This window comes from Rhinolophus sinicus, chromosome 5, assembly GCF_057876585.1.
Source record: "Rhinolophus sinicus isolate RSI-liver-muscle chromosome 5, RSI-T2T, whole genome shotgun sequence".
Classification (NCBI taxonomy): Eukaryota; Metazoa; Chordata; class Mammalia; order Chiroptera; family Rhinolophidae; genus Rhinolophus; species Rhinolophus sinicus.
Genome location: NC_142505.1, coordinates 4,660,747 through 4,685,752, shown reverse-complemented (window position 1 = coordinate 4,685,752; position 25,006 = coordinate 4,660,747). Strand labels below are relative to the sequence as shown.

The 25,006-nt window shown below is 41.7% G+C and overlaps 1 long non-coding RNA gene across 2 annotated transcripts; it reads right to left on the bottom strand.

Moving 5' to 3' along the window:
• Window positions 1–792: 792 nt before the first annotated feature.
• LOC141567145 (uncharacterized) lies at window positions 793–15,386 on the bottom strand. 2 transcript variants are annotated; one of them, XR_012489553.2, is made up of 4 exons: window positions 13,904–15,386; window positions 4,488–4,580; window positions 3,648–3,845; window positions 793–2,094 (listed from the first exon to the last, which is right to left on the bottom strand). It is a non-coding gene; the product is annotated as an uncharacterized LOC141567145 (long non-coding RNA). The 2 variants fall into 2 exon arrangements; XR_012489552.2 differs by lacking the exon at window positions 3,648–3,845 and having other exon boundaries at window positions 13,904–15,378.
• Between the last annotated feature and the right edge of the window lie 9,620 nt (window positions 15,387–25,006).

Here is a 25,006-nt window from a genome sequence, read left to right as displayed (position 1 = left end):
CAGCCTGAGGTACTAAAGCTGCCATGGCTCTAATGATCCCAAGTCCATTTTTTTCCAGCCCAAAGTGCTCTCCTGCGTTTCAGGCTCACGTGTGCAAAACAGACTACTGGTCATCTCCTCTCTCGTGCTCCATGGGCGCCTCGGACCCTGTGCTTCCCTACAAAGCATTGTCTCCTCCCCCGCCCCTCTATGTCAAGACTAAAACCACGCTGCCACACCTTCTTAAGGCCTTCTCTTTCCGAGGCCCCTGCTAACACGTGTCGGTGGACAACCTCTGCTGGCCCGTAAATGCTTTAGGTTCCATTGACACATCATTATGTTTTAGTTCACCAGGTACTCTGCCTGTAATGGTGGCTTGAAGGGTTGGACGTAGGATAGGTAGGTTTTAATTGGACAGGATGATGGAATGCTGCCTTGGAAGACAGTTCGGGGCAGGGTGCCATGTTGATGGGACTCTAAAAACCCTGAGGATAGAGGATGGGAATTTCAGAAGGAATTCCTCGTATGTTACACTTTTGCCATTGGGTAATATAGAGACACATAATTCTGAAACTGTCACTTTTGTTATAAATAGCAACTTTTTCATGTAGCCAGTATGTAAGAGTTAAGGCTTTGTATATATCAGACTTTTAATATGTGAATTTAATTTTCTTCCATCTCAGGAATTTTTGTGTCCACTCCCCATTATAATTTTGGAATTTAGCATTCATTCTTTTGACTTTTAGCAAAGGAACTAGTCTTGCTCTGGAAAATATTTAGTCAGAAGGGTGTGTGGTTCCTTTTTCCATGATCTTTGTTTTTTTTTTGTAATTTGTGCGTAAAAGAGCTTAAGAAATATCTTAATCTTTTGTGTCTGAGTCTTATAAGTGGTTTTTAAAACTAATAATTGATACGAGGGAAACAAGTCTCCCTAGATTATATTTTTCCCATATCATAGTTATATGTGGGAAACAGTCTTGTAAAATCATTAATGTGAAACTAAGCAGGCCAATGGGAGCTATTATTTTTTTTATTAGAAAATCAACTTCAAAATGAATGTTTAAATGCAAGCTTAACACAGTTAAAAACACAATTAAGTCTCATTCCTTGACACTTGAAAGCTCTTTTTATTTATTTATCATACTTAAACAATGTTTATCAAAGGCGTGCTGGGTAACGGGCAGCATGCTTGTGCTAGGGAGACAATATAAACAAACAGAAGGAGCTCGCCACCATGGAGCCTAATTCCAGTGGGGAAGGCAGACGTGAAATAGTAAGAAACAGCCATTCTTGTAGTAAGTACTAGGAAGGAAATAAACAGTGGTTCCAGTGAGGGAGACACTTGGAGGCTACTTGAAGGAGTGTCTCTCTGAGATGAATTTGACTGGAGACCTGAAGGACAGTTTTCCCGGAGAATGGGAAATGCCTCTGGGGGAGAGGGGCCAGCAGGAGCAAAGACCTAGAGGCAGGAAGGGCTCACGTTCAAGAAACAGGCAGGGCAAAGTGGCTGCAGTGAAGTGACCCAGAAGGACAGCGGTACAAGATGGGGGAGGGGCAGGAGCCAGCTCGTAGGGGACTTCCCAGACCTTGGTAAGGAACTGGGAGTCTATTCTGAGTGTGATGGGACGACAATGAGGGGTTAATGCAAAGGAATGATGTGACCAGATGCTGTTCTCTGCTTTTTAAACAAATTGTGGCAAAATATGCATAACATGAAATTTACCATTTTGACCATCTTTAAGTAAACGATTTAGTGGCATTAAGTATATTCATGATGTTGTAACGATCACTACTATTTATCTCCAGAATTTTTTCATCATCCCAAACAGAAACTCTGTCCCTATGAACCGCAGGCTGCCTTATTTGGAGTCATTTCCCATTCCTTTAACTTCTGTGTGCTTATTGACTTTTCTTAGAAAGTCTCTGTAGGTAGACATCTTTCCACCCAAGGAAAGCTGTGGTGGTGACTCCGGTAGTTCTGTCCCGAGGCCTGATTCTTGCACCTGTAATCTGGACTGGAGATTGGAGCCCACACAAGTACAGGCTGAAGCTTCCAGATGGGTGTGTAGGAAGTAGCTGTTGGATTTTAGACCAGTTCTGAGCAAATGATCTTCCCTAGGTCAAAAATCAGCCACATCACTTTGGAAAATACTTTGGCAATTTTTCAAAAAGTTACACATAACACTACCACATGACCAGCAATTCTACTCCCAGGTACCCACCCAAGAGAAATGAAAACGGGTCCACACGAGGATTTGCACACAAACATTCACAAAAGCTTTATCATAACAGCCCCAAGCTGGAAACAACCTAAATGTCCACCACAGGAGGTGACATATCCATACAGTGGAATCCTCTTCAGCACCAAAAAGGAACAACTACTGACACGTTACATCATGTATGAACCTCAGGAACATGCAAAGTGAGCACCTATTGTATTTACATGAAATATCCAGAAAAGGAAAATTTATAAAGACAGAAACAGGATGAGTGGTTGCCCGAGGTTAGGGCTGGGAACAGAGACCAACATTAAAAGGGCAGAAGGGATCTTATTAGGGGAGACGGAACTCTGCTTAAACTGGTTTCTGATGGTGGTTGCTTCACTTGGTAAAGTTACTAAAAATCACTGAATTGTACACTTGACATGGGTGAACTTTACACTATGGAAAAGCACCTCATCAGCAGCTTGGATAAAGTCCGGTACTTAATACTCTCTGGAAGATAAAGGTGTCTTGCTGGACCGATGTCGGAAACCTTTTCCCCGAGCAGAATGGGAGGGGAAAAATGTCCCAGTATTGCTGATATGCTTTGCTTTATCTGTGACAAACATATGTTGAAAGGCTTTCAATCTCTCTATTTTAAAGGGAATTAAAGTGTCAAAAGCCATTTAAAAAAGCATAATTGTTTAAGGTTTTCTCAATAACTATACAATTCTTCAGTTTTTCCAAGTAGGATTTAGGATCTGAAATTATTTCTGTTCCCTGAACTGTTATGTCTGTCCCCAAGTAAATTGGTGACCCCAAAGAGTGTTACTGAAGATTTCATTTTCGGGTGTATAAAGGATTTGAGGAATTTCGTTTATTAAACTTTCAGAGAAGCATTTGCTCCTTAAATGGTTCTGATGGATGTGATGGCAGAGGGAACACCTTCACAAGATAACTTGAGCAGGGTTTGGTAAAATCCTGTGTTTGGCCGTTTTAAAAACTATCTTCAAATTAATTTTAGTTTTACAGGGTGTGGTTAGGGAAAGAAGAGCTTCTTTACAAAAGTCTTTTAAGGCAACATATCAAAGCATTTAGGACAGTGGCTGCCAACTGGGACACACTCCATAAATGTTTTCTTTATTCCCATGGAAAACGCCCCGTGGTAATAGTTTGCATAGTGTTGATTTCTTTTTCTCTTTACAGTCTTTTCTTTTCAAGAAGCAGAATAGAAACCATTGTATATCTTGGTTTTTGAAAGAAGAGAACCATCCTCACCATCTACATTATCATCAATAACAAACACTTGTAGATGAAGGATGGTGTGGCAGTTAAGAGAGTGGGGGCTGGGCCAGCCATCTGGGTTCAAAGGCCAGTTCTGCCATTACTAGCTCAGGTGACCTCGAACAACTCACTTAGCTTCCCTTAGCCTTGTTTTCATGAATAAACTGGGACTCATAATGGTACCTTTGTGTCATGCAGGGTCCAACTCCCGCTCCCCGCATAAGAACGCAGGACGTGGTGAGGCCAAAAAGGAACACCCACGGAGCCATATGTGGGGGAGTCATACCACTATATTCTCGATGGCGGCTGGTCGAGACACAAAAGCAAACATCCGCCAGTACCCCAATGAGGGGTCTTCCTGCATCCCTGTTTCGCTGGCGGCTGGGCAAGACACAGGAAGTAGTATCAATACGATCCACAATCCACAGTCCACTTGCTAACCACACTTGCTAGCCGCAATCCGCTGTCCACTTCTCTACCAACCACCCAACCAACCAACCCTTTAGTGTAGCCACGGCAATTAGTGGCTAATGGCTAACCAGAAACAGCTGATGGCCGCCCAGCCACAGCAGATGGTCATCTGATTACAGCTGATGGCCATTTAATAACTGAGCCAGCACCTTTCCACGTGAGGTCGAGAGCCTGGAAACTGCTCTCTGGGACTCCGTCCCCCCACACTTTGTCACAGGACAAAGATGAAATGATAGAATGTGTAAAAAGCACAATAGAGTGTAAAAATGAAGCCCAAATGGTGTCTATGAGTAAGTACAGACCTTTACACTCTATATAGAAAACCATTCCCAGTCTTGACCAGCTAGAAATCTGTTCGCTCTTCAGTTCTAAATTTTATGTGACTTTAATCCGTTTGGAATTGATAAAAGCCCAAACTTCCTTACTGCTAAATGGAAACTACTGTTGTAGCTTTAATGAAAGGCAGAGAATGTATCATCTGACTCTTCTCGCCTTTGGATTTATGTACGGTTGGCAGGTCCAAGGAAAAGATTTGAATTAAGCAATGTTTACCTTCATATCTTTGAACCTCTTGTAGTCATGTCTTTCTTCCCTCCCCGACTTTGAAGCCTCTTCTCTGGGTGTCCAGGGTCTTCACGCTGCCTCCTGTGGTAGATTAAACAACGTGGCAAAAATAGTTTACAGCAACTCCCGTCCAAAGGCAGCGTCTGCTTGCCCACGCTTTGTCTGCGCTGCTCTAGTGACTTCCACTGACCAACAGCCTGTACTGGAAGTGATAGTATGCAAATTCAGGAACCTCAGGAGGCCTTTCAGCTTCTGCTTTGCCCCTGGGAACCCTGCCCTGCAACCACCATCCTATGGAGAATCCTAGAATGAAAGGCCATGATCGAAGAGCGGTCCAGACATTCCAGCTATACCAGCCGAGTCCAGCCCCAGAGGACCTGCTGCTGACCGCAGCCCCATGACTGAGTTTAGGTGAGACCAGTATGACTCACAGAATTGTGAGAAATAATCAACCATTGTTTTAAGCCATAATGTTTTAGGGCGGTTTGTTACACAGAGAATCTGTAACGAATACTCCTTCAAACTTTCCACGGTGTGCCCATGGCCACCTCCCCTCTACACGCACACAGGCACACTTGTGGGCACATCTCTGGCTTGCCAGTCTAAATCAATGCCTCCTTTTGCCGACCCTGTCTCTGTCTTAACCCACGTTAAAACTCACCTCTACCACGGCCTGACCTTTAAGAGCCTTGCAGGCAATTAATGGGCTTGAAAGCAAACTCAGAATTTCATTTGTACTGAGGCATTAGTTACTGCTACTGGCTTAATGGTTTGCGTTGCTTTAACCCAAAGGAATAGCTAGCTTCCTCACATGAGGACATTTAAGCCCCAAGACAGGCAAAGTCCTGGGAAGGATCCCCCTTGTAAACTGCTGACTTCTTGACCTGGAGGGAGATGCTTTAGGGATAAGACCAGGAAGGTGCTTTCTAACACTACTTCTTTTTACTAGAGAGTAGTTTAAAATACCCATTCTTGGGTCCTGCCCACAGGGATACTGAGATTCTGCTTCAGTGGACCTGGGTGTGGTCTGCTTGTGTGCATTTTCATTAAGCTTCTTAGTGATTCTGAAAGCGCGCGCGCTCTCTCTCACACACACACACGCACACACACACACACAATCGAGCTCCTTTGAGGAAAGAATGGGTGCCAGTGGAAGCAGCCTGGTGTTCACACAGCAAACACGGCAGAGGTGAGTGAAGTTAACTTTACAATGCGTGACTGTCTTTTGTCCTTGGTTAGAGGAAGGGAATCAAAAGGGAGGGTGTGCTCTCTCTACCCCAGTCTGGCACCTCAGAACACTGACCTAGAATCTGGGATGGAAAAGGGGCTTTGAGAGACGATCTGATCCGTGGGCAGGGATCTTCACGTCTGCCTGGACCGATCTTATCTTTAAAAGCCCTCAGAGTAGGCAATTTAAAAATCTCGTCGAATCATCCGTTAATTCCCACATCTGGAATTTACCACTTTTTGTCAGTAAAGATTAAAGCCCAGCAATTCATTTTTTAATCTCTAGACTTTTCAAGTTTGTTTTACAAATTCACATGGTACAAAATTCAAAAGGGACAAGAGAGTATATGGTGAAATATTTCCCTCTTATTCTTATATTCTTGTGCCTCAACCATCCAGTTTCCTTCTCTGGGGCCCAGTTTTTTGTTTTTTTAATTGAAGTAAAACATATATACATGCATAACACAAAATTCATCATTTTAACCACTTTAAAGTGTATAATTCAGTGTAATAAAGTGTATAATTTTTAGTCTATTCACAGTGTTTTGCAACCACAATTCCTATCTAATTCCAGAATATTTCTATCACCCCAAATGCAACTCTGTACACTTCCCGACCCCCCCGCCCTGTTCCCTGGCAACCAATAATCTATTTTCTATCTCTATGGATTTGCCTATGTCATATAAATGGAATCATACAATATGTGGCAACTTGTGTTTCTGGCTTTTTCATCTGCATAATGTTTTCAGGGTTCATCTATGTCGTAGCATGTATCAGTACTTCCTTGCTGTTTGTAGCTCAATACTGTTCATTATATGGATAGATCACATTTGTCTATCCATTCGTCCATTGATGGGCATTTGGGTTATTTCCCTTTTTTGGCTATTATGAATAATGCTGCTATGAATGTGTACAAGTTTTTGTGTGGATGTATGGTTTTGATTCTTTTGAGTGTATTCCTAGGAGTGGAATTGCTGGGTCATATTGCAACTCTGTTAAACTCTTTGAAGAACGGCTAAGATGTTTTCCACAGTGGCTCCCCATTTTACATTCCAACCAACAATGCATGAGGGTTCCAACTTCTCTGCATCCTCACCAATACTTACTATTTTATGTTTTTATTTTATTTTACTTGTTTATAGCCTTTCTGGTGCATGGTCACTGCTAGTATATGGAAATATAACCGATTTTTGTATGTTGAGCTTTTTATATTGCTGAACTTGTTCATTAGCTCTAATAACTTTTTGGTGGATTTTTTAAATGGGGTTGAAAATATATGATCATGTTACCTGTGAATATACAACTTTACCTCCTTCCCAATCTGAATGTCTTTTATTTCTTTTTCTTGCCCAATTGCACTAGTTAGAGTTTCCAGTACAGTGTTGATTAGAAGTGGTGAGAACAGAACCCTGATCTTGATCTTAGAGGAGAAGCTTTTTGTGTTTCACTATTGAGTATGATGTTAGCTATGGGCTTTTCATAGATGCAACACAGAGGTTTTTGTGTATTCTTTCAGAGGTGATTTATTTATATATAAGAAAATGTATTTTAACATAACTGTTAGCCTATATATCCTGGTCTTCATCTGCATTTTTCACCTAACAATATATCTTGGACCATGTACTTAAATCATTTCCTTATTTTTAAAAGTGGTTGCTTAGTTTTGCGTTATATGGAAGGACCATAATTTATTTAATCCATCCCCTATGGAACGATAATCTAACCATCAGCAACATTGGTCACATGAATTCAAAACCAGTTAACATTTATTTAACCCCTGTGATTTATTTAACCCCTACTATTAAGTAGGACACTATAAAAATTATTAAAGAAAATAGGGCCTTTCATTCACTTCATTTTTTCACTTTTGTTATGGAAATACTCCAGCAAAAAAAAAAAAAATGTAACTTAACCCTATTTCTTCACACGCAGTATGGTTTTAGCCTGCATATGGTCACCTCTATAATACAAAAGAAATTGTACTCAGACTTTTGAGGAAAAAAATCTCAATAATAGCTGACACTTCCTCTAGGATACACAGCAAGATGGCCATAGAAAAATATAAAGAGGTTCAGTTACGTAGAAAAGACCTCTGAAGAATAGAGAGGATCTGCCACGAATTTCCATTCATTTCTAAATTTTTCCATAATCTTAGAATGTGGAATTCTCAATACATGTTATACTTCTATAAGTAGTTTAAAAAGCACACAAATGCAAAAATGCTTTTGTTCGGTTTGGATGAGTAGCTTCAGGAAATTATATGGACCTACTGGTTTTACGGGCATTGCTTCATCTTTTCTAACAGTATAAATTGTTGTACTTTGTGCCCTGATGCTCACTATGATTCCTTCCATTTATAAAATGCTATCAGCCTAACATAAATGAAGGCATAAGGAGATAGTGCTAGCATGAATTTTTCAAATATGGCCTTTCAAGATTGACATTCTGACTAAGCCTTTGTCCATAATTTTTAACAACAAAATCATCTCGCAAACCTAACAAACAAGTCTGGGGTTTTGTTATAAAAATTTAACTGTCCATGTGTTTGATGATGTACTGTGGTAATCCCAGAGGACTTAACCAGAGGAGTTGATGGGTATGAATAGAAAAGGGAGGATAATGGGATTTTTATAGTTACAATGAGTAAACGTTCACGTATATTTGCATATCTGTAATTAATGCCCCGTGTAAATTTAAGCAAAATGCACTTATCTGCCCCAAAAGAAGATCATCTTGCAAAAGTAAAGCTGTAAAACAGTTCTGGTTTGTAAAGGTAAAGTGACTGGTGAGAAACGAGGAATGTGTGTCCCTTCCAAAGGCTACGATGGTTCATGACTAGTGTAGATATCACAAGGCCACAGCAAAGCCGCTTCCCTTGTGCTTGGAATTAGAGCGGTTTGCTCAGGCACAGAATCCGAGTGAAAAATCAATACCCAGACTTTATACACGATGCTCAACGTCTGCAGTGGTATAAGAAGAACGGAGGCTTCAGATTTCCCCCGTTAGCTTCACAATACTACGAAGACCAACAAGTGAAAACCGAAATGGACTCCTACGAGCCCGAAGGACATAACTTTGACACTATCATCCGAAATACTGCCTTCACCTACTCTCACGGAAGTTCTAATAAACACCGGAGGAGGCATTCATCCAGGGGTAAAATTTATTCCATCACAATTGTCTTTTCTTTAGGGATGCTTCTATAACTATCAGCACTTAGCTCACAAATCCTTCCAAAAATGACTCCACAGTTCATAATTTAGCTTTTTAAGTGTGCCTGCTTCCGAAGAGCCCAACGTCGGCAGCTCCATTTTTAAAACTCTAAGAGAGACAAGTAGGACTGTGACTTATGTCACAAACATGATGACAACTGGTGATCAAATTGAATCTGATTCCAGATTTTCTAATAATGATATGGTGTTACAATGTTTGGCTTCAAAAATTATGTAAATCACATTTTTAAAATGCCAACGTTTTTATGCTCTCCTTTCATCTCTGTCAGTTCGGGCTCCGCAAGACACCCATCAATGTCCATGAATATGGTTCTGCTTATGTGATTCCGCTTAGATCCAACTACTTCTATTAAAACCTGTGCGGAGTAGGGTTCTTGAATTATGACGGGGGTTTCTCAAAGTTCACATATCTGGCAAACAAAATTATTTGGATATTTACTAATCCATTTTTTTTTATTGTTTTAAAGGTAGTTTGGGCTGCCAAACATAAACTCAGTGAGACTTTATTACCACAGAGAAGGATTTATTATTTAATAAAGTGAACTATCCCTGGTGTTCACAGTGACAATGTGTTTTAAGACACCCCCAAGACACGCCCTGAGTGTGGACTCTTCTTTCCCTAAACTCTCCGGTGTTAGCAGATATGACGAGACTCAGGATGACAATTGTTGATAAAGTAGGAGCTAGTACCCCAAAGACCCAGGGCTTGTATACATCCGAGCAGCCTATAACCACAGCCTTTGTCTCACTGACAACTGGAGAGGGCAAGGATGGAAGTGCTCCTTTCCCATCTACTCACCTGAGGATGTGCTAGCCACACTTCTCTTTAAGGGCGAGTGATGCTTAGTGTGTGTGTGTGTGTGTGTGTGTGTGTGTGTGTGTGTGTGTGTGTGCACACCTTCCTGAACCTGGTGTGAAACGTCCAAATAATGTCTCCTTCTCCCCTCCCTCCCTCCCTCTCTCTCTCTCTTTTTCTTTCCTACATCTCAGCCTAAATATCGCTTCCTCTGGGAAGTCTTTCTCAACCAGCCCAAGACGGGGCACGGGGCACGACTGCCACATTGCACAAGTGCAGGGGTGCCATTCCCATTGTGTTTTAGGTGGATGGTGCCTCCTGGAGCTAAGGCAGTTAGGCAGCCCCCCCCCCCATGCACCCCTCTGTGTGCTGTCACAGCACCCTGGGCTTACCCCCTCCTCTGACTTTACTCAGCTGATTGCAACTGCCTGAGTCCTTGCCTACCTCTTCTCCTCAAGCGCAGGGACTGTATCTTTTAAGGCTGAACTTGACAGAGGTCGTGCTCAGGAGAGTCTCATAAAGGACTGAGTTGTTGGTGTCAGCCGCTCTGTACCCAGCACTTGTTGACGTCTGGCCCTGATCAGCCAGTTGCTGTGGTCTTGTGTGGGAGAGGGGGGCTACGACACCCAGAGGGGGCTCCCTCGTCCTTGTCATTGACCTATTCCAGAGTTACCTCCTGCTGTGCCCCGTACCTGTGTGCCTTCTGTGAGGACGGGCTGCCTGAGGGCCTGGGATGGGAGAGAGGAGCTGAATCAACCAGGCGGTCCGGGCTTGGTTGGCGACAGGGTTAAAAAGAAAAAGCATGTCCACCTCCTCCTACAGCCCTTGCTCCCTTCTGACGGGCACCGGCCAGTCCCGAGTTCCGTGTTTAGTGGCAGAGGATTATATATAATCCTAAGGTCTGACTTGTTGTTTATTTATTTGATATTTTAGGACTACATACATATATATGGAAACATCAAAATCATTGAAATCGGAAAAGTTGGTTCTGCTTCGTGGAAAACAATCCTTCTGCTGTGGTACATTTTTTCTTTTCCGTTAAAAAAAAAAAAGAAAAGAAAAACTGGTTTTCAGAGTCCTGCCAACAACACTCTAAATGTAAGTGCTAGATTTGCAAATAGGCTTATATTCATATTTAGAGAATATGCATATTCAGAGACTTATTATTCAGAAAATATTTGGTGATCATCAGACTGAGTAAAACTATGGCTAAAAAATAAGAGGGGTGAGATATAAATAGTGGGAAAAGTTAGGGAGCATGAACAGCAGCCATTACAAGAATAGACTAAAGAGGAAGAGGTAAGGAGAACTGTGTGTTGTTTCTGTTTTGGTTTGTGTCTTACCACTACCTGAAATTCAATTCAGTTTCACCAACATTAACTGTGTGCCTGGCACGCAGAGGGTCAGAACATGCCATGTCGGCCCCCATGTTCTTAAGAGTCCAATAGACAGGGCATAATGGATCAATGAGACTGACTCCCCAGCATCCTTTCCTGCACCACAAGAAGCTATGATGGAGTTTAGGGTTTGGACTTTGGTTCCAGGGTGGGCGCTGATTGGTCTAAACCTGTTATGGTAGCCCCAACCCCTCACCACTGATTGGTCCAGACACCCAGGTCTAAATAGCATTTTTGGGGTCACAGAGGTTGGTTCAGGAACGATTGTGTGACCCAGTTTAGGCCAACGAGACACAAAAGAGTTTTCTGAGGGTTTTAGAGCAAGTTCCTTGGCTCCCAAAACAGAGTGGGTTATTCTTCCCGGAGGCCCAGAACCACTGCGGTCTCTTGCTATTTGGGGATAAAAGTTGCGAACAAAGGTTGGTAGTATCAACAAAATCAGAGAGAAATGGATGGAGGACCCTGATAAGCCTTGCCTGAACCTGCACTACTACTTAACGTAATTCTAGGTAGATCAGTTGATAGATCTTTTTTATTGTTTAAGGCAATTTGAGTTGACTTTTCTCTTTCTAACTGATGCAGGTGATAAGCTCACTGAGGCTTGCGAGGCTCATCAGGAGATGATGAATTATATAAAATGTACACGAAGGACAAAGCAGACTCCGTCAGGGACGGGATCCTGTTACTAGTAACCAGGGATGCCATCGTAAAAATAGTATCAACTAGACATTAAACTCGGCTTACAAGAATGAATTAACATGCAACAGAAGAAAAGCAAACATTAAATAAGAGAAACCTGAGTTAGAAATGAATCATAGAATTTGAGAGTTTAAAGAGATCGCAAGGCTTAGATAGGAAAACCCCTAGGTTTCCTGTGCAGAAACAGGCCCCGAGAGGTTAAGTAACTTGCCCACAAAGGACTGAGTTGAGCAAGGTCGAGGACCCAGTTTTCTCGAATCCCAAGTGGGGTTCTTTCTCTTGCATCACAGTTTCCTCTCTCAAGATAGGAAACGAAATAGGAAAATGGTATTTTAAAATGTCACCATAGGAAGATGAGTGAGGAAAATACCGCATTTTCATTTAACGTTGGTTTAGGAAGCTCATAATAGAAATTTTGGATATTTTGTTTTTAAATAAGACAGTGGCCTTTACTGAAAGGTTGAGCATATGCTTCCATGTGGAACCACCTGGGTGGCACAGTTGCCAAGCACCCACCCAAAGGCAAGGCAGTGCTGGTTCAACCCATTCTCACCCACACCCATGACCCCCCAGACTTGTCAATGAGCTGCTCTCGCTAGAGTTAGATGATACATGCTTTTACAAGATCAAAGATCCATCCAGAAGGGCTCAGCCCAATAGTGTGTTCAGCCTGGTGTCCGCCGCAACACTGGCACTAAGGGATGCTTTTCTCTTTATTCTTCACACATGCGGTGAGGCAGGGGATTCCAGGAGAGCTGCATTACGCTAAAAGTGCAATAAAGGGATTTCTGGAGCTAGAACCGTGATCTGCTTTCAGGTGTTCCATTTTAATTGCTCTAAGATCTTAAGCAGGTATTTAATCTCTGAGCCTCCATTTCCTCACCTGTTTAACAAGTGTCCTGCCTACCTTTCCGGGTTGCTATGGAGATCAAAAGAGCTACTGACTGTGAAAGCAGAGGGTGAACTCTACAGCCCTATCATTATGCCCCTCTGTTTGAAGATCAGGAGCTAGGAGCAGCTGAGTGATTTCCTCAGGTGTGTTAGGGACACGTAGCCCTACCCTTCCTGAGAACGGTGAGAGTCAGCTTCCAGTAGAGAGACTCAGAATTACATTCAGAATGCCACAAGATTTAGAGATTTCTTCAACAGCCACCTAACGAAGCTATTGATGAACATTGGATCCTACCATTGCTCTTAAAACGATGTCCCAAATGTAATAAAAATTATATAAAATGCTAAGAGAGATCGGTATGAACAAGCTAGCCAAATGAAGCCCCTGTTAAAAACAGTTTCCAGCACTATTTTGCTTTTTAGCTAAAGAAAAGAAAATTGCTCAAAGAATGGCTTAAGTTGTTCAATGAAGGAAATGGAAATTATGCCCTGAGGATTTGTGTTAAGATTACAGCCACCCACCAAATCGTTCTCCTTTTCCCTATCTGCGAGCCCTGCACCTTGAATACTGCGGTGTCTCTATGCAGTTAGAGACTCTCCAGGGTTAACCTCTGAGCGATGCCACATGGACTGAGATCTTACGATCTATCATATTAATAGTCTTTCTATACCTTATTTTTTGTGCTTGCCACATTCCACAGAGGGATTTGAAGCAGTTCATACAAATACAAGCTCTGTCCAAGAATAAAGTGGAGTGAGCTTAGCGGAAAAAAAAATATATGGAAACGGAAATATGATAAACTGCCGGACGTATATACTCAATAGCCCAGCTCAGTTGTCAGAAGTGGGAAAAAAGACAGGGGGCAAACAAAAGAGCCTGTAAGCCTCCCAGAAGCCAGAGTGAGCCAATCTTTGCTACCTGGTGCTTGGCACCTGGCCTATTCTCAGCGGTCTGTGCTGGGCTGGAGGGACGCGCAGAGGGCACGCTGGCCATGCAGCCGATGCATTGCACGCCTACGGAGCCACACGAGTGAGAGCGTTAAACTGCACCCTGAATCCTGAATATTCACGTTTAAAACCTCCACCGGTCATCCACCCACTGAACCCAGTGCAGGGGCTGTGTAACCTGTCCAGTGAGCACCGACCTATAGAGTCACCTACCTCCAGTGAAGTGCGGAACCCAAACTCAAAGTCTGCGTCTGCTCCCACGGAAGCCACCTGGTGAGTCCGCTGCCTCCGCAATTCACTGCCCCAGGCAACGGCTTGTCCCAGCTCGGTCCTTTCCCCAGCTGGTGTCTGTGCCAACTTATTTGTATGAGTTAGTGCTTCTCGGATCCCCAGAAGCCTATTCCCAGAGCTCACTCGTTAGTCAAGCCTGCTTTCTCATTCATCAATTATATCCTTTGGTAAACTAGCTAATTGGGAGAGAAGTGAGTTAGGTGATTTGGAAAAACGCCAAGTGTTTACATGGTCGCGATACAATGTTTTCATGAAAAGTGCTTCTCTGCTTTTGAGTCTAGGTGTATAGGTGAGTGTCGGTTGTGGAATTTTAGGAACGGGTCTGTATCCTGTGTCCCATCCCTCTGGAGTTACTTCTCTCTGCAGGTGTTCCTTTTTGACAGCTGAGCTCGATAAACAACTTGGTTCCTTGTTGATGCAGAGAACTGAACTCACAGGACAGGTGTGTGTGGGGATGACATTAAGATACGCAAACCAGGCAAAGAATGGGCAATACCAGTTGGGCAGCCTGAGGTAGCTGTGTCCATAACCGTTACTTTGGGGCAATATTTAAGTCCTCATCTACCTTAATAATGTTTTAAAAAGCAGGACCTTAATTCATCGTCTACAGATTGTCTGTTTCAAACTATTTGGTCTATCTAACAACTGGTGAGAAATTACCAGAACCTTTCAAAGAAAATTCTTGAATTCATTTACACAGACTGCAATGTTTAAATTGCATGAACATATCATCACTTTTATTTTAGTCACAGTTTTCTTCTCTTGTTTTGATCTGCCATTTGACTTTTTGCCTTGCCAACCCAGATTCAACTGTCTTCAAAGCTGTCTGTAGCTATCATTTAAAAAATCAGCTCTCTTTTCTTTGGATAATTCTGCAACCTGGCGAATTAGGACAACATTGTCTAGTTGTGTGTTTGACTCACGAGAAATCTTCAGAAAAGGAAACCATTTTCTTGTGGCTGATTAGGTTTCGTAGGAAGGTTCCCACTAACATATGTTCTTTGGAGAATAGCAGTAATTCTGTCTGTTTTTCTTTCCCAGTCTTTGTAATATAGAAGGTGGAGTATGTACAGGGGCTACAAATGACTCAAATTCTATATATCTTCAAAATGCATCTCATATTCAGAATATTTCTGTTATTTTTGTTGAACAATACAGTTTAGGAAAAGAAACTACAAATCTATAAAACTGATATTTGTCGGTAAGTTTTCTATGGAGTCTAATTCTTTTCTTACCCATCTGTTGCCACAAGCTTACAAATGAGAAATAGCAATTACTGTGAAAGCAGAATAAGCAAAGAGTGATCGTCTCCAGTGCTGGAAAGGGTTATGCTGCTTTGTACTCGTCTTCATCTGAGGATGTTAAACATCAGTGGAGATCTCCATGCCTCTGGGAGGTGGAGAAGCATATGTAATTTTCTAGGTAAGGATACTGATGCACTTGACAGGTTAATTAAGTCCTGGGGTCACCTCATTATGCCCCAAAGTAAGATTTTAAAGTTCAAAATTGAGGACCAGAAGTACGATTTGCTACCAATCCACAGCAATAGCGAGTCCCAGATTTTGACACCAAGGTTGTTTATTTGACATAAGGATTTACAGGTTGACTGACTAAGATTTTTCTCTATCTTTCCAGTCTTTCCTCCACTTAATCAAATACAATGTAGGCTCAAAAACAAGTTTTGAGCTGTCTTGCTTTCCCAAAACTTTCATCTGTAAAACGGGGATTACAATACTAATACCCCACAGAGTTGTTTGGAGGAGGAAATGGGACATGTAAAGGCCTTACTACAGACACTGGCACTTAGTAGGTGTTCAATAAATGTTACCTACTATTATCAGCTCATAAAGGAAAAAAATGGAGAACTTCAAAACCCCTGACTTGGGTCAGGTTGAGAGAAAGCTTGTGTTTACTGTGAAAAAAAACCACACGTTTCTATTGTTTCTTCCAAAACATTGCAAGGGATAAAATAGTCTTCTATAGATGCACAACGCTTGGAGCCCGAAATCCCATCATGCATTATTATCTATTATCTATTCTCATTATTTACTATCATTTATAGATCTATCATTTATCATTATCTATTTCTATCTGTTATATATTATCTGTTATTCTATTATGCAAGAATACATTTTTATCCTGTAAGTGTCCTACTTACCCATGGCCAATGGATAAGCGTCCAAGACAGTATCAGAGGCAGAACAAAGAAGAAACAGTGACATGAAGCTACCATGTACATGAAATTGCCAATAGTTAGGATTTTTGTCCTAAATAAGTGGCAATGTCATATGATTCCACCTGATCGATTCTGAACCCAGACACATCTAGCCTAAGAATTAAAAGCCAAAGCAGACAATATGTTTTCTACCATTTCTTCTCACCTACTTCCAAAACATATGAAACAAACATATAGCAAAAAATACACACTAGGATAGGAAATAGTAATTCATCAGGGTTGTTCAAAGCTTAGAAAATACAGTTAATTCAGCACAATTTCAATTTGTTGCATTTTCCATTTTTCAAAAGCCAATTTAGATATGGGAAATGGTATTTTCTAAATATAAAATACAAGTAAACATCAAATGATATTTAAAAAAACATTGTGGCTATTTCTAGCATGAATGCCCACTGTAGAGACAAAGGTATGTTAAAAGTTTACCATAGATCAGTTTTACTTTCACAGGACAAGGTTATTTTTAATAAAATTCCCTACTATCTTAGACTATTCTTACGTGTTAAATAGCCCGAATTTTGAAGAGTATTTTTAAAAGAAAAATTTATACCTTTCTTCTTGCTGTTTTCTGTTTCCTTAATTGGTCACCTAGCTAACAGAACTTTCTATTTGAAACATATGGCTTCTTTGCCAAAAGGGAGAAGTCAACATGGTATAATTAATGCTGTCTCAAGGCTGGGGTTATTACACCCTGTCGATCTTTCTTTCGGCTAGGCAGAGCAGCCACTCGTTATGCTGTATATGCCTTCTCCCAAGACAGACGAACCTTCAGCATACTAATAAAACCGTGACGTGCCCTTCCACACACAATTAAATTTCACCGAAGTTCAGAGGTGTTCAGATAGGACATCTTTAAGACGATTTCATCTGCAAAAGTTTCACAAATCACACACTGGCAAATTATCAGCAATACCAGTCAGTCAACGCTATTCTCAGCTGGCTCTCTTCAGGAGAACCGGCTGAAATATTAACGTGAGGTTTTCTGAAAGGCTCCCTATGGCATCTTTGCTGCAAAGACATTAAACCAAACAGCTGCTGATACGGGCACTGGCTGTTTGAACTCTAACTCAGATATGTGAATAGGGGAAGGCTACAATGTCTGACAAACATGACGCAGGAAGTGACTAAACATTTAATCTGCTTATTACTTTGCAATATTCCTGGGGCCAGAGAGGTGGTGAGCATGGTTTTGTGTGGGCACCAAACGTTGACCTAGGCCAGTGAGACCTAAAAGAGTCCATTTCTTTGTCCTTCCTCCTTGAGTTTCAGGCATTCTAAATATTAACTGGTCCAAGATCCTGCTCCAGAGCAATCATTGACTGAACAAATGAAAGATGTTGCAACACCTTAAAACAACAATCCTATCAGTGTTGCGAGCTAGTTTTATGATCCCACTTCCTAAAAGAGCCATGTGGGCCCCAATCACTGGGGCAGAATCTTTGTAAAGGTGATGGAATTTGGCCCTTGAATGACGCAAAACGATGCCCACGGGGAGTTTGCAAGTTCACGCTTTCACACACACATCCATGCTGGGTTTCGCCCACATTTTTAACTGTTTGGACTTTTCAAATACAATAAAGACAGATACTATAGAAGGTAATTCTCTTACAAAGTACAAAAAGTGAAGAGTATAAAACGTCCTGGGGCTATGTGCCACAGTGGGCCTTCCGCAGCATTAGGGATGGAAGAAAGCCTTCTCCATTACAAATGCTGCTGTTTTGAACCAGGACACTAGTCATCAATTATGCTAACATTTCTGCAAATACAAGGTAAGTAATTGCCAACATAATTCAAGACCACTGATGACAATTCGAGAGATAGTTACTAAGCCAGGGAACCAGGCAAACTAGGGCCTGAGGGTCAAATCGAGCCCCCAGCCAACCTGGGAGTTAAGGATGGTTTTTATACTTTTAAAAGGTTGAAACAAAAAAAGCAAAGAAGAATCCGCAATGACTGTTTGTGGCTGGCAAAGCCGAAAATATTTACTAAACCGCCCTTTGCGGAACAAGTTTGCCCAACCCCATAGTAAGTGGTTCCCCACTCTGAGGAGAGCTGTGTTTTCCATCTCAGACCATGTAAAGATGAGTAAAGCCTACCCTGCAGTAAATAGTTGATAATCTACTCAGAAGGGGCATAAGGCTAGTCAGCTAGATCATAAAAGAAGATGGCGTCAGATAAGGGCTTCAAAGGAAGAGAGCCAGAGTGGTGGGGAAGAAGGGAGTGGCTTATTAGAGAGGTGATTCTTAAGATGAACCTTGAAGATAAGAGAGATTTTGAAGGATAGAGGTGGGTGGAGTGAAGAGGGGTTTGGAGAGAATGCAGGGGTGTGTTCTGGAACCAGTGGGTGATTCACTTTCAGAAGCACTTGGGTGGCTGCAGGGTGGCCTACCAGGTGGGGAAGTGAGGTGAAGGTGGCACAATAGAGGCCATGACAGGGAGTTTGTACAAAGGGACAGATTCATTCTCTGAGAAGCTAAAAGGACAACAACTCATGCTGTCACTTTGGTGCCTGAGGTAACCGTCCTCTCATAGGGTTACAGGGAAGTGTTTTACTATAATCAGTGAAAAATTAAGGAAATGGTTGCTCTTAGGCTGAGCATCTAGTAAATGAATGGCTTTTGGCTGAAAGCCAATGAACATTAATATATGCATTTAATTACCCAAGTCACCTTTAACAAATAAAGCAATGTAGCATTCCAATCCACTCATCAGAACTCTTCCAAGTCCTATTTTTAAGGCAGTTCAAAGAGAGGCGAGGCCACCGAGCTTCGCGACTCTGCCAGGAACAGCGAGTTCTGTCCCTGAGTTTGCCCCTGACTCAAGGCACGACCTTCGGCAAAGCACTCAACCCACTATCTCAGTTTCCTTGGCAATAAAATGGGGATAACAGACGTTCGCCACCTCACAGGAGTCTGCCGAAGAGTAATAAAAAGCTTCCAAGGTAAGTGCTCCTGGAAAGTGGGGTGGGGTGGGGGTGGAGGAGTTCTCTTTCAAGAGTTTAGGGGGAAAATGAGATTTTCAAAATTAAAATAGGACGCTATTCACAGCTTCTGAGAGCCAAGAGCTTTGCAAAACAGAAATGATGACGGATGGATGATACAGAGCCTACAGACTGCTAACGGTACCTATAATCTACCAGTAGAATTCTGTGGCAGTATTCTCTAAATTAACATTAGGACACATGTGATTTTGGTTCAATGGTGGGAGAGACTATGGAGAATCAGACAGCACTGGCCTGGACAACGTGGCCAACAATGGCTGCCTGTAGCTGCACTTCCAAAGCTTGGACTGTCCTGCCCCCTTCTCCTGTGTATTGTCCCGTCATGAAGGTGCAGAGGGGAAAAGCCCTTTGTCCACTTTCCTTTCTCCTAAGACTTCCATATTCTGTCCCAGAGAGACTGTGCGGGGTCGACACAGAGCTGCCTGGGAGCTAGCAGTCTGTCACGGGCCCTTGGAGGCTGACAGAGATACTAAAGTTTCTAAAGAAAGTGGAAGAACCAACCCTGACACAAGCTCATACCACCCCTGGAGCAGGCCCGGGGACAGCAGACACGATCTGCTCTGCTCTGGAAAGTTTAGCTGGTGAAGTATTAGGATCCTACCAAGAACACGTGCCGTTTTTGTTGTTGTGTTGTTGTTTTTTTATTGTTGTCTCTCTTCCTCTCCCTCTTCTTCCTCCCCTCTCCCTCTCTTCCTTCTCCTCAATCTCTTTCTCTCTGTCTCGCTTCCTTTGTTTCTTAAAGACATCTTTACCTTGTCGTTGGCCAAACAGGAGAGACAGGCCAAAGTAGTTCAATTTGCAATGTGCTCTCTTGTTGGAAGGCCAGCAGCTGGAAACCACAAAGCCCTGCATTTGCCCCTGGCACTTTGGGGCTACCGATGACTCATCTTGGTAATTATCAGAGAGAATCTTCTCTGCTGGTTTGATAACACCTGATGGGTGGAAAAAGAACTGCAATCAGAGGTGCAGGCTGAATAATTGGTCTCCTTACTGCCCTTGTAGACTCTTTCTTGGTTTTCTTAATTTTCCTGGTATGTCTAAGCCGGTGCTCTCCACGCAATCCTTGGGTGCTGCTTAGAGAAAACACATAGATAAACCGTGTTCAGGTCCTTTGGGAACGCTGCTCGAGCGAGGAAGGGAAAGGCAGGAGTACCAGGCAGAGGTGGCTGAAATACGAGAAAGTGCCCTCTAATGAAATCTGGATTTTTCTGTGGCTTGTCTTTCTAACAGGTTTGCTAAGTGGGGCAGTCACTGGAATTTGATGGCAGCAATGTGGCCATTTGTATGTTTGGGGGAGTTCTCTGTCTCTGGAGGCTCCCTGCCACCCCATCTATTTATCACCTATTTATCTCTGTCTATCTATCTATCTATCTATCCATCCATCCATCCATCCATCCATCCATCCATCCATCCACCTATCTATCTACCATTTATCTATCTATATCACTTTTCATCGCTTTTTTCCTCAGAGTAAGGAACATGTCCCAGAAAATGCACCTCAGTGACTTAGCAACGTGCCCAGGCCATCCCCACATTCCAAGGGAAACACTGATTTGAAGTCAGCTACTTAAACAATTAACTTCCAAGCAGGCAGCTCGAAACTTCCTTAAAGTAATGGTATATGTTCTGGAGAGGAAGTCAGCTTAGTGGTGATTTAACTTTTCAGTTAATTAGTTATTCATCTGGTTGTATGTGGTCTTTCAAGCCTGATACTCTGCGAACTTAATCTTGATGTTAAAATAAAATGGGAAAAAGACCAATTTTTGTTCAGTGAAACTGTGTGCTTTCTGACATTGAGTTACTTGTAGATCTATAGTAAAAATCATGGGTGACCCACAATGCTAGTCTAATAGTGTATATAAGTTATGGGTGTATCTATATGTATGTTTTATATACATTCACCAAAATTATATTATTTGCATTCATAATAGTCAAAAATTGAAAACAACTCAAGTGTTCATCAACTGTAGAATGGATAAATTGTGACTTACTCATACGATGGAATATTACATAGCAAGAAGAAAGAATGAACCACTGCTACACACAACATAAATGAATTTCAGAAACGAAACACTGAGTAAAAAGCCAGAGATAAAAGGACACATGTGTATGAGTCCATTTATAGGAAGTTCATAAGCAGTCAAAATCAGTCTATGGAGATCTATTCTGATAGAAATCTGAACGGGACGTCTTTGAGGCAGGGGATCTAGTGACTAATGAGACAAGGGGACTTCTGGTTTGGTGACACTTATGTGAGTACATTGACTTTGTGAAAATTCATTGAGCTGTACAATAACCATTTGTAAACTGTTACATATGCATGTATACTTCAGAAAGGTTCACTTAAGAATATGCATAGTCATTCTTATCAGTTTGGGTTTAGTGGCATTTCACTTTTCATCAGAATAAAAGAGATCAAAATTACACGAATGCGTTTAAGCTGCAAATAACAGGAGACCCAATGCCAATGGTTTAAACCAGGGGTTGGCAGACTTTTCTTACATAGTGACAAATAGTAAAAATTGCAGGTTTTAGGGGCCACGTGGCTTCTTGTCACGACTTCTCAACTCTGTGTTGTAGCCTGAAAGCAGCCAGACAGTTGTGAACAAAGGAGCACGGCTGTGTCCTGGTAAAACTTCAGTGAACTCAGAGGCCGTCTCAGAATCCTGCCGACCACCAGCTTTCACCTGAAAAAGTCAATCAGGTGACATTACCGCAGAAAATCACACAGTCGGAAGAAACGGGCTTTGTTTGGCATTCTTCTGGCTTGGAGGATTTATCTTTAAAACCCAACTCCGTAAAAACCCAGACAACATGGTAGTCTGGAAAATCTTTAGTTATTCGCTGTGACAGGATTGCCAAATATTATGCCATATAAAATACTGTTCACATAAAAGCGATCAGAGTGGCAAAGGCTTTTATTTATTTTAAATTTTATTTATCTCTGGACAAAGTAATATACTCATAGGGTTCACATTTCCAAAGCTAAAGCGCTGTGCAGTGAAAAATCTCTTTTCCAGTTGTCTCTTTTCTGGAGATAACTGATGGCTGCAGTTCCGTGTTTATCTTTGAGTTTGCAACAGATCACGGAAATCATTTCACATCAGTATGTATGTAGAGTGCGTCTTCATTCTTGTTAACAGCTGTGTAATATTCCATCGTCTAGATGTAGCACAATTTATTTAACAAATGTCCTATTGATGAGCATTTAGATTGTTTCTAATCTTTTGCTATTACAGAAAATGATGTATTCAATAAATTAGTACCCATATTATTTCACATATACTCAAGCACATATGCAGGATAAAGCGTTGTAAGTGAAATCGATACATCAAAAGATATGTTCTTGTGTAACTTTGATTATCTGTTGCCAAATTGCCCAGGATGGTGCTGTGCCAATATAAACTCTCCGCAGTAGAATTGGAGTGCTTGTTTGACCATGCTCTGTCCATGGAATTTTACTTGATCTTTCCCGATCTGATAGGTGAAAATGGTATCTTATGAGTGAACTGGAGCTTGTTTCCACTTATTTCTTTTTCTGAAAAATAGTTTGCTGTTTGTTTTTCAACTGTGCCAATGTTCTTGTTGTTGTTTCACCATACAGAAATGTTCGATTTTATGTATGTCAATCTTTTCTGGATTCTGGCTTTTATTCTATACTTCCAAGGGCCTACATACTCCAAGATTACATAAAAATGATCTAACAATTATTCTGGGATGCTCATGATGTGCATTGAAAATCATTTCTTTCTCTAATTAAAAAAATGTTAATCCATCTGGAATTTATCATGGTGAAAGGTGTAAGGTTTGGATCCATCTTTGATTCTCTCCCTGCCCCATGAGGTGTTGTTCGAACACCATATATTGAATAGGCCATGTTTCTCCACTGATAAGAGACGCCATTTTATCTTATATCAAATTTCTTTTTGTGTTTGAGTCCATTTCTGTTCCATTGAGCTGTCTATTCATGTACTGTCCTCTTAATTACTGTAGCTTTACATTTTAGTATCTCATACAGTTAAACAACCCTTGTTTATCTTTGTGAAGATTTTTCTGTGTGCTTTTGCTTTTTAATTTTTCCATATTAATGTTATAATCAGCTTATATCATTTTATAAAACAGTTTTTTTTCAATTGAGATTTTAAAAAATTTATAATTTAGGGAGAGTTGACATTCTTATAAAGTCTTTTAATCTAAAAACATGGATATCCTTCTATTTATTCAAGTCTGCTTTTGGACCCTCAGTAGCTCGAAAAGTCTTCTTCACATAGCTCTTCACTTCTTAAGTTTATTCCTAGGAATTTAATCTTTTTGTTGCTAATACAAATGGAGTCCTTTCTTTCATTATGTTTTCTAACATTGTTGTCTCAAGGACTTTTAGGAACCAAAGGAAAAAAAAAATTATTCTTATCTTAGTAAGTGGAATTTTCTAAACCACAGTAAGCAACCTTAGCACTTGTAATGTAATTGTTGAAAATAGTTCAAAAGAAAAAAATTCTCCAATTCATGCAAGTAAAAGGATATTATGAATAAATTAAAATACCTTTTCACGATTGTTTCTTAATGAACGTTTTAATCTTAAAATAGAATCCACATAATTTTCTTGTTCTCCCAAACCACTCACTCACTGTTCATCTCCTCCTAGTAGGGTGCACATATTGTTGTGACGCAGTGCTTCTCAGGGGTGCTGCTAATTGCTTGTCTCTCCCCAGGGAAGGCTGGCAGCTCAACCTTTGGTTCTGATTCTTTGTCACCTCGAACCGAAGAGCTAAACATGGCTGGGAACTAGAGCTGGCAGTTCCAGCAGAGGAGATGGCCTTTGCCCCCCCTCCCGCCCCCAAGCTAGTTCCACTCCTCACAGCCTGGGAAAGCGATATGTATCCAGGAAGTCACAGCTCTACCAGAAGTAGATTGTCCTAGGTCATGTCCAAGGTCAGATGGAAAGAAGAAAGAGGGAAGTTCTTTTGGCAGACTTCCAGATTTGTAACCTGGGAGGATGCAGGAGGGAGCAGTAAGTTGTTGTGGGAGGGGGTGTGGAGCCTTCCGGTGCTTCGGGCTTCGGTGAGTGGCCGCTTTAGAGTCTTGGGTCTCCTTAGCAGTGAGTTGGTTGGCTCTCTGACTTTGAAAGAACCCCTGGTTGGGTTGGGCTAGGAAAGGAAAGGGTGGGGTGCCTTCTCACCTCTCCTTTCAGGCAGGGAAGGGACTGCTCCCCTTCCTGACACCCGAACAACCTTCCTACAGGCAAAACCCCTACTGGTCTCATTGCGGGGGTCAACTGGCGGCCTCTGCATTTCCTGAAAGGCATCAAAAGGCCTTTTGCTGATAACACCAGGAAGGAGGAGGCCGGCTGCTGTGTTTGCTGGGCTGCCCTGTCTCTGTCCTTTACGCGGACCCCTTTATTTTAATCCTCAGCACAGCCCTATACGTTCTGTAGTACTGTTATTTCCAAGTCATAGGCGAGGAAAGTCAGGTTCAGGAAAAACATGGCGAGACAGAGCCCGGATTGGAAGTCAAGTGTCTGCCTTGATGATCATGCATTTTGTCACCACACTTGGCTTTTATGAAAATTAACGGCAAACCGCAATACTTTGAAATAAGGGTGGGCAAAGAGGTTAAAGTTGCTTCTCCATACTAACTACTTCTCCCTATAATTGTACATATTAACAAATTCATTCTCAAAATGTGGGATTTGCTTCTAGTGCCAGGGCTCGTGGCCACGAGGGATGTGGTAAAGTCCCCTCACAGGCACATGATATGATCTCCTTTAAGTGACAGGTGTGCTGACATAGAC